The sequence below is a fragment of the Dermacentor andersoni genome, unplaced genomic scaffold (genome assembly GCF_023375885.2).
Source record: "Dermacentor andersoni unplaced genomic scaffold, qqDerAnde1_hic_scaffold ctg00000650.1, whole genome shotgun sequence".
Lineage (NCBI taxonomy): Eukaryota > Metazoa > Arthropoda > Arachnida > Ixodida > Ixodidae > Dermacentor > Dermacentor andersoni.
This window is the reverse complement of record NW_027315332.1, coordinates 5,001-17,500: the sequence shown is the minus strand read 5'-3', so window position 1 is coordinate 17,500 and position 12,500 is coordinate 5,001. Positions and strand designations below refer to the sequence as shown.

The 12,500-nt window shown below is 56.1% G+C and overlaps 4 non-coding genes across 4 annotated transcripts in view; 1 reads left to right on the top strand and 3 right to left on the bottom strand.

Annotated features, from left to right (window-relative positions):
• Positions 1-407, bottom strand: part of LOC140214805 (large subunit ribosomal RNA) — a 3,963-nt gene extending 3,556 nt beyond the window's left edge. The window contains exon 1 of the ribosomal RNA XR_011891734.1: positions 1-407. This exon is cut by the window's left edge and continues 3,556 nt beyond it. This is a non-coding gene — a ribosomal RNA (large subunit ribosomal RNA).
• Positions 408-1,553: 1,146 nt separating this feature from the next.
• Positions 1,554-1,706, bottom strand: LOC140214803 (5.8S ribosomal RNA). The gene has a single exon (XR_011891732.1). It is a non-coding gene; the product is annotated as a 5.8S ribosomal RNA (ribosomal RNA).
• A 1,574-nt stretch (positions 1,707-3,280) lies between these two features.
• LOC140214811 (small subunit ribosomal RNA) lies at positions 3,281-5,095 on the bottom strand. Its single transcript, XR_011891738.1, has one exon. It is a non-coding gene; the product is annotated as a small subunit ribosomal RNA (ribosomal RNA).
• A 4,816-nt stretch (positions 5,096-9,911) lies between these two features.
• LOC140214809 (U2 spliceosomal RNA) lies at positions 9,912-10,103 on the top strand. Its single transcript, XR_011891736.1, has one exon. It is a non-coding gene; the product is annotated as a U2 spliceosomal RNA (small nuclear RNA).
• The last annotated feature ends 2,397 nt before the right edge of the window (positions 10,104-12,500 follow it).

The window sequence follows — 12,500 nt, the reverse complement described above, 5'->3', positions numbered from 1 at the left end:
CTCTTGAACTCTCTCTTCAAAGTTCTTTTCAACTTTCCCTCACGGTACTTGTGAACTATCGGTCTCTCGGTCGTATTTAGCCTTAGATGGAGTTTACCACCCACTTAGGGCTGCACTCTCAAGCAACCCGACTCACGGGAGGCTTCATCCCGGGCGCGCAACGGCGGAGACGGGCCTGGCACCCACTCTGGGACAAGCCCCTGTCAGGGGGACTTGCACCGTCGCAAACACCCGAGAACGTCGCCTCCCATACACCACATTTCCCGACCGCCTGCAAGGACGGGGGATTCGGTGCTGGGCTCGGTCCCGTTTCGCTCGCAGCTACTCGGGGAATCCCTGTTGGTTTCTTTTCCTCCGCTTAGTGATATGCTTAAATTCAGCGGGTTGTCTCGCCTGATCTGAGGTCGACAACGGATACATCGCTTTCGCCCATTCCAGCACGACCGAGTACGACGCCCTGCCACGTCCTTACGGACGAGGCTGGCAGGCGGCACAACGCCTGCGCGCGTGCGTCATACGAGCGGTATGCCGAAAAGGACTCGACACGTTCGAAAACCCAGCGCCAACCGAGTGCGACGCCCTACCACGTCCTTCGCCCAACACGGAGCTACTTATAGACGAGGCTGGCAGGCGGTGAACCGCCTGCGCGCGTGCGGCGCACGAGCAGTTGCGTGGTAAGCGACCGTGTCTGAAGCCCAAACACCACCGAGGCAAAGATCGCCTTAGCAGCGCGCCGCTTCAGCGGGCACCGCAGGGGCGACTAAAACCTGGCGGGAGGCATCGTCTCGTGTAGCGTCGCCCCTGCCCCAACTGGAGTGGCCCAGTCTTTAGGGGACAGAGACTGCGAAGCACTTGGACCGACGGCGGACTACGACGGAACGCTTCAGCTCCGCCAACGGGGCACCCACGCTCTCGAAGGAGACATTTTCCGTTTCGCGGCAATTCTCCGCCGTGCCGTGACTCTTCTCGCTCGCAGACGGCGCTGTCGCGTCGAACCGCTTTCGGGGGCCACCCTTCTCCTCCCCGCTCCTCGCAAGAATCTGCCGATTCCCATTCCTGCGACGAAGCCCGGAAGGGCGCCCACACAGCTGCGGTGACGTGAACGAGCGACCAGCTCTGGAGCTCGACGTACTTCGAAGGCAAACAGCGCAAATTGCGATCGCGCTGGCTTTGCGCACGGCGCGGGAATCGGCCGGCGTTTCATTCCCACGTTTTCCGTGCACGCAAGCGTGCGCTTCCGACTCTCTCGCAAACGTGCGCGCTACATGGCAACAGACGTTCGCGCCTCGTGCTTGGACCGCTCTTTCCCTGCAGGTATCCGACTCCATCCTGCGGCGGTCTTACTAGAGGCGCGCACTCGTCACGCTGCAGTAGTATTGCCTCGTTTCCGTCTTTTCGAAGAATTGGCACAACGGTTTGCCACCGTCTCCCTCTCGTGAGGCCGCTGGCGCGTGGCTTTAGCGCTCAACGTACTGTCCATGATGCCGACGCGGTCAAAACGAGTCGACGGACGCACGTTCCCTGTGCGCCGAAGTCTCTCTTGATATGTGATCCGACCCTCAGACAGACGAAGCCAAGGGAAGACCCAAGGCCGCAATGTGCGTTCAAAGAATCAGTGCTCAGTGTGTCCTGCAATTCACACCAAGTCTCGCAGCTGGCTGCGTTCTTCATCGACCCGAGAACCGAGTGATCCACCGCTTAGAGTCGTGAAAAATAGTTTGTTCAATTCAGTACAGTACAACCAGGGTTTTAGGCACGTGGCGTCTCCCTGTGTGTGGTTTCGAAGAGCGCCTTTCGGCGTGCGCTCCTCCAGTCTCGCTCTTTCGGCGGCCGCGTCTCAGCAGCTGAAAGCCTAATGGCACTCCACTCCTGCTACTCGCGCGTGTGTTTTGCGCCCACGCCTTCCTCGCTTGCCCTCGAGGCACCTTATGCCGTTTGCGCGCACTCGAAGCCGGTTTTACCTGCCAACCATCCACCGGACCCGTGTGTCTCGTGTGCACGTTCACATCGCTCCACTAAAAATTGCAAAGAGCGACAGAGCCATGATTAGGGCTAAGCCGCTGTGGAGTCTTTAACGGCTACACGGCCACGGGCAGGGCTTCACCCCCATCGACGTGCTTCGCTTCAGTCAGCAGTAGGTTCATAGAAGGGCCTCAAACACACACACACTTTCGCATCGGCAGATCGCCGCAGCATAACCGCTGTTGATCCAACAGCCTACTTGAGACGAAAGACAAGAGCCCGGCGCGCGTACTCGCGCAGCTCTCCAAAACCACTCGGCCAGTGCCAGGGACGGCTCCCTGCGCCGGCGCCACAACAAGTCTACTTGAGGCGGAAGACGAAGCCAGCAAGGGCCTGGCCGCAAGTGCGTTCGAAACCGGGACTACAGTCCCTCGTCTGTCCGTACTTCCTCTTTCGACGTGCGGCGCCTTCCCAAAGCGCACAAGTCCGCTAACCGCAGAACGCTTCCGACGTAGCAAAGCCGCGTTTCCTTCGGTACTTCGCAGCAACGCCGCCTTTCCCTCGGCGGCGGGCGAATAGCCTGCAGACGTCGTCGCATTAAACCGCGATCTCGACACCTCGCGCGTCACGAGCAGGAGCCGACCGGCAGCCTCCGGCCCTTTCGGACTCGGTGGCATTTGCCGCGGAGGACGGGAGAGCACTTTAGGCCACGGTTCCTTCCGTACTTGGCAGCCGCACCCTCATACCGACAGTTCCATGACCGACCGAGCGCCACACCGTTCCTTTAGTACTTGGGTGGCAACAAAGTCGGGTCGTTACTCCATACTCGCCGCAGGAAGCGACCGGCAGCCGCCAGCCTTTTCAGACTCGGCAGCGTTTGCCGCGGAGGACGGGAGAGCGCTCGCACCACGGTTCCGTGTGTGTACTAAGCGGCAGCGGCATTAGCTCTCGACCGTCAGTTCCTTGACCGACCGCACGCTTCGCCGTTCCCCTCGTACTGGGCAAAGCAGCAGGTCGGGTCGTCTTACTCCCATTCCGCGCAAGAGCGCCAAAGCGGACAGAAAGCCCACCCAGTGTGCGTTACGCCGTTTCTACCCGCGGGCGCGGCCAAGCCAACCGTCCAAGGTTGCAGCCGGCGTCCACTGGGCGCAACAAATTTGGCACGGGGCGCCCCTCAAAATTCAGGCAGTCCCCGGCATGTTCGGGTATAGCCGTCCCCGCGTCCAAGCGGGGCCAGCGGCGGAAAGCGTCGGGCGCAGCGAGCTGCTTCACCCACACGGGGTAGAAACAATGGCGCTCGCCACCCTTCACAATCCGGTAATGATCCTTCCGCAGGTTCACCTACGGAAACCTTGTTACGACTTTTACTTCCTCTAAATGATCAAGTTTGGTCATCTTTCCAACAGACCGGCGCAACCGAAAGGCCGCGCCGGACATCGGTCCGAAGACCTCACTAAATCATTCAATCGGTAGTAGCGACGGGCGGTGTGTACAAAGGGCAGGGACGTAATCAACGCGAGCTTATGACTCGCGCTTACTGGGAATTCCTCGTTCAAGGGGAACAATTGCAAGCCCCTATCCCAATCACGAAAGAAGTTCCACGGGTTACCCAGTCCTTTCAGACAGGGATAAAGACACGCTGCTTCCTTCAGTGTAGCGCGCGTGCGGCCCCGGACATCTAAGGGCATCACAGACCTGTTATTGCTCTGTTTCGTGCGGCTAGGAGCCGCTTGTCCCTCTAAGAAGGTTGTAAGGTGCTGGGAACCCCGCACCTATTTAATAGGCTAGAGTCTCGTTCGTTATCGGAATTAACCAGACAAATCGCTCCACCAACTAAGAACGGCCATGCACCACCATCCACCGAATCAAGAAAGAGCTCTCAATCTGTCAATCCTCCCAGTGTCCGGGCCGGGTAAGTTTTCCCGTGTTGAGTCAAATTAAGCCGCAGGCTCCACTCCTGGTGGTGCCCTTCCGTCAATTCCTTTAAGTTTCAGCTTTGCAACCATACTTCCCCCGGAACCCAAACACTTTGGTTTCCCGGAAGCTGCCCGCCGAGTCATTTGAGTAACTCAGGCGGATCGCTGGTTGGCATCGTTTATGGTCAGAACTAGGGCGGTATCTGATCGCCTTCGAACCTCTGACTTTCGTTCTTGATCAAAGAAAACATTCTTGGCAAATGCTTTCGCAGTAGTTCGTCTTGCGACGGTCCAAGAATTTCACCTCTAGCGCCGCAATACGAATGCCCCCGTCTGTCCCTCTTAATCATTACCTCGTATTCCAAAAACCAACAGAACAGAAACGAGGTCTTGTTCTATTATTCCATGCAAGTTTATTCAGGCGACTCGCCTGCGTTGAGCACTCTAATTTTTTCAAAGTAAAAGCACCGGCCTTCTCGAGGCACACAATGAAGTGCACCAAGAAAGGACCGGCATGATGTTCAGTCCGAGCCGTCGCATCGGGTAGATGCACTACTCGTCTGGAACTGAGATCCAACTACGAGCTTTTTAACCGCAGCAGCTTTAGTATACGCTATTGGAGCTGGAATTACCGCGGCTGCTGGCACCAGACTTGCCCTCCAATTGATCCTCGTTAAAGGATTTAGAGTGTACTCATTTCAATTACGGGGCCTCAAAAGAGTCCCGTATTGTTATTTTTCGTCACTACCTCCCCGTGCCGGGAGTGGGTAATTTGCGCGCCTGCTGCCTTCCTTGGATGTGGTAGCCGTTTCTCAGGCTCCCTCTCCGGAATCGAACCCTGATTCTCCGTTACCCGTAACAACCATGGTAAGCAAGTAACCTACCATCGAAAGTTGATAAGGCAGACACTTGAAAGAAACGTCGCCGGCTCGTGGCCATGCGATCAGCACAAAGTTATCCAGAGTCACCACACAATACGGGCCGAAACCCGATCGATCTTGGTCTAATAAAAGCACCCGTCGCCCAAAGGGCTTCAGGCTCACTGCATGTATTAGCTCTAGAATTGCCACAGTTATCCAAGTAGGAAGAAACGATCTAAGGAACCATAACTGATTTAATGAGCCATTCGCGGTTTCGCCTTATTTCGGCATGTACTTAGACATGCATGGCTTAATCTTTGAGACAAGCATATGATTACTGGCAGGATCAACCAGGTAATCGTTCAACTGCGCGTCCAGCCTTTCAAGCAGGCCGGACGCCGTTTTTGCGATGCCGAGGCCACCTTCAGGCGCCCCAACACGCTTCGTTCTCGCAAAGGGTAGCACTTTGCACAGTCCGAGACGACGGCGTTCGAGCTCGCTACGGCGCCCTCCCCGCAGGGCCGGGTATCGCCACGCGGCAAGAAGCACGCAACATTCTCGATAGACCGGTTGTGTCGACTCGATCGCGGCTTGCGGTTTCTCTCGAGCCCGCAGCACTGGTGGACCGACCGACACTTGCAACGTAGCCGAGACGGCAAAGCCGCTAGGCGACGGGTCACGCCCGCGCCTTCGGCGCTTTCGTATTTGATTCGTCCGAGGACGATGCGGAACACACTTCGATATCGTGGAAAAAGCGTCGTCCGACAACCAGCCCCTAACGCATCAAGCGGATGAGGCTGCAGACGTCAGCTGTGGGATCCACGGGAGCGATACCGGGGACACGCTTGACGGGCACGAAGCCCGCCGCATATCAAACACCCAGGTCGCTTTGGGGGCGACTGCTCTCTGGGACCCCCATATAATAGCAGCGATAAGTACCCAGACCTCCATGGGGCCGTACTCGTGCCACTTTCGACGAGCGTTTGGCGAAAATCGTGCCGCCTCGTAACGCCGCGAGCAAGATTGAAAGCTTACGTCGGCAGCACAATGCCGAAGTCGTGAAAGCGCAGCGCGTCTACCGAATGCGCGAACGGCAATTTCTCGCTAATGGCCAGTACGGTTTCCTGCACAATTGCCTTTCTGTCGCCCTACGGGGCCCCCGGCCGATCGATTCGAGGCACGCTAGCACGGCCCCTTCGCCATTTCCGAGCACGAGTGCGAACAGTGCGGGCGGCGTGCTCGACGCCCCGGCTGACGTCGTTTCGGACTTTGTCTCTTCGCGTGCTCGCGGCAACGCCGCGGCCAACGACGACGTCTGCGCGGTTCTTTGCCGGTTCCCGGCGTGCTATAGTGCAGCCCTCTGCAGGGTGACACCGGCTCCGTCGTGGCCGTGCGGCGGCTTGTACGCAAAAGTTGCGTCAAAGGCGTCGCGCTCGCGCCGCCCCGGCACACGCGGTTTCGGACTTTGTCTCTTCCAGCGCTCGCGTAGTCGTGGGCACGATTGTCGACTTCGGAACGGTGCGCGGACACCGCCACGAGCACGCGCAAGACGAAAATCGCACTACGGTACAATGTCGGCCGGGGCCCTACGGCCCCTTACAGTAGCAGCGATAAGTGCCCAGACCTCCATGGGGCCGTACTCGTGCGACGCGGCGGCGTACTGCGCCGAGCCGAGCGCCAATATTTGGCTTTTGCAGGGCGGATTCGAGCTCTGGCGATTGCCGCGGTACCGCCGCTCACCGATTCAAGGCACGCTAGCGCGGCCCCTTCGCCATTTCCGAGCACGCGTGCGAACAGTGCGGGCGGCGTGCTCGACGCCCCGGCTGACGTCGTTTCGGACTTTGTCTCTTCGCGTGCTCGCGGCAACGCCGCGGCCAACGACGACGTGCTGCGCGGTTCTTTGCCGGTTCCCGGCGTGCTATAGTGCAGCCCTCTGCAGGGTGACACCGGCTCCGTCGTGGCCGTGCGGCGGCTTGTACGCAAAAGTTGCGTCAAAGGCGTCGCGCTCGCGCCGCCCCGGCACACGCGGTTTCGGACTTTGTCTCTTCCAGCGCTCGCGTAGTCGTGGGCACGATTGTCGACGTCGGAACGGTGCGCGGACTACGCCACGAGCACGCGCAAGCCGAAAATCGCACTACGGTACAATGTCGGCCGGGGCCGTACGGCCCCTTACAGTAGCAGCGATAAGTGCCCAGACCTCCATGGGGCCGTACTCGTGCGACGCGGCCGCGTACTGCGCCGAGCCGAGCGCCAATATTTGGCTTTTGCAGGGCGGATTCGAGCTCTGGCGATCGCCGCGGTACCGCCGCTCACCGATTCAAGGCACGCTAGCGCGGCCCCTTCGCCATTTCCGAGCACGCGTGCGAACAGTGCGGGCGGCGTGCTCGACGCCCCGGCTGACGTCGTTTCGGACTTTGTCTCTTCGCGTGCTCGCGGCAACGCCGCGGCCAACGACGACGTCTGCGCGGTTCTTTGCCGGTTCCCGGCGTGCTATAGTGCAGCCCTCTGCAGGGTGACACCGGCTCCGTCGTGGCCGTGCGGCGGCTTGTACGCAAAAGTTGCGTCAAAGGCGTCGCGCTCGCGCCGCCCCGGCACACGCGGTTTCGGACTTTGTCTCTTCCAGCGCTCGCAACCATGTCGGGGCCGACGCCGACGACTGCGTGGTGTTTCAACGATTGCCGGCGTGACACAATGCAGCTGCGTGCGGGATGCCAGCGATTCCGTCGTGTCCGTGCGGCGGCTTGTACGCAAAAGTTGCGTCAAAGGCGTCGCGCTCGCGCCGCCCCGGCACACGCGGTTTCGGACTTTGTCTCTTCCAGCGCTCGCGTAGTCGTGGGCACGATTGTCGACGTCGGAACGGTGCGCGGACTACGCCACGAGCACGCGCAAGCCGAAAATCGCACTACGGTACAATGTCGGCCGGGGCCGTACGGCCCCTTACAGTAGCAGCGATAAGTGCCCAGACCTCCATGGGGCCGTACTCGTGCGACGCGGCGGCGTACTGCGCCGAGCCGAGCGCCAATATTTGGCTTTTGCAGGGCGGATTCGAGCTCTGGCGATCGCCGCGGTACCGCCGCTCACCGATTCAAGGCACGCTAGCGCGGCCCCTTCGCCATTTCCGAGCACGCGTGCGAACAGTGCGGGCGGCGTGCTCGACGCCCCGGCTGACGTCGTTTCGGACTTTGTCTCTTCGCGTGCTCGCGGCAACGCCGCGGCCAACGACGACGTCTGCGCGGTTCTTTGCCGGTTCCCGGCGTGCTATAGTGCAGCCCTCTGCAGGGTGACACCGGCTCCGTCGTGGCCGTGCGGCGGCTTGTACGCAAAAGTTGCGTCAAAGGCGTCGCGCTCGCGCCGCCCCGGCACACGCGGTTTCGGACTTTGTCTCTTCCAGCGCTCGCAACCATGTCGGGGCCGACGCCGACGACTGCGTGGTGTTTCAACGATTGCCGGCGTGACACAATGCAGCTGCGTGCGGGATGCCAGCGATTCCGTCGTGGCGGTGCGGCGGCTTGTACGCAAAAGTTGCGTCAAAGGCGTCGCGCTCGCACCGCCCCGGCACACGTGGTTTCGGACTTTGTCTCTTCGAGCGCTCGCAGCGATGTCGAGGCGATCGCTTACGTCTGCACGGTTTCCGGTGTGCTACAATGCAGCTGTCTGCCGCACTACACCTCTTGGTTGCCGAGGCCAGCACGGCAATTTACTGAAGCGAGCGCATTGCGCCCAGGCGGCAGCGGACTTTGTGCTTTCGGGAGTGCTCTTGCTGTAAAATTTGAACGGCTGCAGCTGCGCGAAGCAAGTGTACCTATTTTCACTCTCTCTCTGTCTGCCTTTGAGGCGACTGTAATTTCACTTTAAACGCAACTGGAGGCGGGAGCAACCTGATGAGAGTAGGTGGACTTCGGTACATGTTGTAATTTAGAAATTGCTTTCAAGCTTTGAGGACATACACCTTCGCGCCATCTGCTTTCCCCGTCTCTTTGGCACTTTATAGTATGTGCTGCATGCTCTGCATTCCAAAGAAACACGCCTGTGTCTCTCCCTCTCTCACGTTCTTCTTCTTTTTGTAGCTGCTGTTGTAGAAGATGCTATGCTCTTTAATCGCTGTAACATAGAGTGCTTGCACAAGCCAACAACTGTTGCGCGTTTTTTTTTTTTTTTTTTTCTCTTCCCAAGACGTTTCTGCCATTATTCACTAACTCTCGTTCTTAGTATGCAATGGAGCGTTAGCTCGCGCCATCTACCTTTCTTTCTGTATTGCAAAGTCCGCAGGTTTTCCTAGTTCCGTACACAGATGGCGCTAATGCGTTTTGGCGCCAGGTTCGAACGACCTCGCTGTACTCGTGTTTCCCATTTGAATGTTTCAAAGGGGTTTGCGACAGGGGGTGGTTCTTGTGCAAGGCTGAGCTTTCCAGCTGCGTTTAAGCTATGCTAGCATGTGTGCGTATATATATATATATATATATATAAATACACAAACACACACACACACACACACACACACACATGCATATATACATACACACACACGGTAATGGTAAAGATGATGAGGTAGCACTTTTTTTTTTTTTTTTACAATGCCTGTGTTTCAGATGGCGATCTTTCTCCCCTCTATGTTTCCGGTGGGAAGGAGTGTGCAGCGTTTTCTATATTTATTTTGTCATTCACTTCTATGTTGCTCGTCTTCGTACATGGGGCATGCTACCTAATTCTACCGGTCGATTCGACACGTTGCGATCCGTCCCGGCCTGTGCCGTATCAAAATTTTCAGTGGGCCTTGCGGTAAATAAAAAGAAATGAAGGAAATGCGCGTAGTATATTACAATTGCACACGGGCTTGAAACGAAGCCCTCAAGGAAGGTCACCTTGAGCGGTCGCATTCAGACGGAAGTAAGCATTCCCCTGGCGCGTTTTTTTCCGCTCGCCTGTTCCGTTTTCTACGAGGTTGCCTTGGTTGGTTTCGCGTTACAAGCAAGCTTGCACTCGGGTCTCGTTTCTACGCGACAGCGTTTCGTTAACAGCGAAAGACTGAGGCGTTGCGAGTTCATCCGTGAGATAGGGAGCGTTGAGTCTGTACACAGGCTGAATTTTATAATATTGCCCACGCTGTTGCTGAGGTTACCCATGTCGGCAGGGCGCCCACAAGGCAGTAGTACAATGAAGTGAAGTGAAGGACATCGCTTCTCGGCCTTTTGGCTAAGATCAAAGTGTAGTATCTGTTCTTATCAGCTTAATATCTGATACGGGTTCTATATGGACCCACGATATTAAACCTATTTTTGGAAGTTGGCGGAGTGCTTGAAGCCTGCTTCACCTCCGCCGCAGGTCGGCCCGGTATTGCACTACCTCCGGGATCGGCCCCGCTCACTTAGGTGAGACTTCATTCAATCAAAATGAAGAGCACAAGCTCAACGCGAGCAGTGACTTGACACGCACCATTCCTATACTACACGCAACGATGCCGGTTCGCGGACCACGAGAGTAATTAAACTGCCACTCCATCTGTGTGTAGCGTCGCACTTGTTGCGTCGCAAATGGGACAGCCGCTCCAGCAAATTTCTAGTTATGGGCTTCGAGAAAAATTAATGAAAGCAAAAGAAAGAACCAGAATTCCTATTTGTCCGATGTCTCTGAATGATTGTCTCCTGTAAAGAGCCACTTGGGGGGATGGGGGGTAGGATTAGCCGTGGGGTTCGCAATCAATATGAATCCCACTCAAAGCCAACACTGGATTTTGGAGTTCACTATCGCTTGGATCCGTAAACCACCGCGGCCACGCAAGCTCGCCCTGCCGCCGAAATCCGCTGCCCAAGTGGAAGAAAGATTCCCTATGAAAGAAAAATAGAGTGCCCGATTTCTGGCAACTACTGTGCAGCCTTTGTGTACACATTTTCGCAGCAGTGGGACCGAGCGCCTCGAAAACAAACTTGTCGTATGCCCAAATGTGGCGAAATATATTCAAGGGTTAAAAGGTGCCTCATCTTTCTAACCTGTATGTTACGAAGACCTGTTGCTACCTTTTCATCATGAACATCATCATCATCATCATCCTGGCTACGCCCACTGCAGGGCAAAGGCATCTGCCATGATCCTCCAAGTACCCCGGTCAGGTGCCGATTGTCGCCATGTAGTCCCTAATCTAATCTGCCCTCCTAACTTTCTGCCACCCCCTGCTACGCTTCCCTCCTCTTGGAATTCAGTCTGTAACCCTTAATGGCCACCGGTTATCTTCCCCCCAGATTGCATGCCCTGCGCATGCCCATTTGTTTTTCCTGGTTTAAACTTTGGTGTCATTAACGAGCGTTTCTTCTCGCACACCCCAATCTGCTCTATTCCGATCCCCCCGTGACGCCACACCCATCATCCTTCTTTCCAGAGCCCGTTGCGTCGCCCTCAGTTACCCTTCGGTAATCCTCAAAGCTTTTTGTTGGGGCACTCGTGGCATCTTTCTCGTTTAATGAAGTCAAATTTTTTTCAGTTTTGGGGGAAAACTCAATGAGCTAGGCGCGATTGTGTCCCTGGCGCCGCTCTCAACAAGATGGCGGCGCCCATGCTTTTTGCCTGCAGGTTCGGCCCTACGCAGAACACGCCTGCCGGGCAGTGTAGCCACGTTGAAGGGGCAAAGCGTAGTGCAGTGAAGCGCTTGCTCGGGCGAAAAACGCAAATATGAGCCAAACAGGAATTTCCATTATTGGAAATTCCAGTTCAGTTTGCGCATTGCGTTCGCCTAAGGTAAAGAACACAAATGCGAGTGCCACAGCAGTCAAGTCAAAGCTTAGGATTGCGTATCATTTTTTTTTTTTTTTTTCTTTTCGTGCCTTTTACTCCTGGCCTGCGTGGCCCTAGCGCGCATGCACACGAAAGTAATGAAATGCTGAAAACACGAAATAATGCGGTGCGGCTGTATCATATCTATTTTGTGCGCTTTGTTCTTTGTGGACTACAGCGGTGTGCGTCATGAGAAAGTTTCGGTGCCCTTCTTGGGTGACCAGTGAAGCTATATTTAAAACCACATTGATTTGTACGGTTATTGCTACAAACTGCGTGTGGGTGTTTTTCTTTTTCGCTGCCAACGATGGGTTATCGCAACCGCGATCGGTTCTGCTGCTACGCTAGACGCGTGCTTGCCAACGGTTGGCTCTATACGCGACCCGCGACGCGTGGTCGGCACATTCAAGCAGTCAATTGCAAACCGTTCCAAGAAAAAGGATGTACTCCACTTGCCACCTAGTTCGACGATTGTACTTTCTGACCCTCGAGGAAGCGCCGCCTTCCCACGTTTTCTATAATACGATAAGATTCAGAGCGACCGCGACCACTTGTCTTTGTCAATATCTCGGAAACGCTTTCTTTGTTTTCTTTTTTTTTTTTTAAATCCAGATACTCAGACGCGCCCGTGTTCACGCGCACTTGTTCTCTCCGATAAGCAGGGAAGCTCGGTTGGGGTGGTGTCGGGCCTTGCGCATGCGCTGCTGAGCTCGTCGCTTCGCCGGCCGGTCGATGCTGGCGCGGTACTGGTAATGAACTTCGACGTGCATGGTGAAACGTCACTTTGTATTGCCACTGTAGACTAGCAATGCAATGTGTTTGCGAGCGATTGGATAAATGAGAAAGCGTGCACTGTCTACAGTTCATGCCCCTCTAGAGTAGTGGAAATGTTGCTCCAAGTGTTAGGTTTGTAATTTGCGCCTACGAACATGAACTAAACAAAGAAAATGGTCTGCAGCCGCCTTCGCTTCATAAAATTCCCGTACGAAGAAATTTC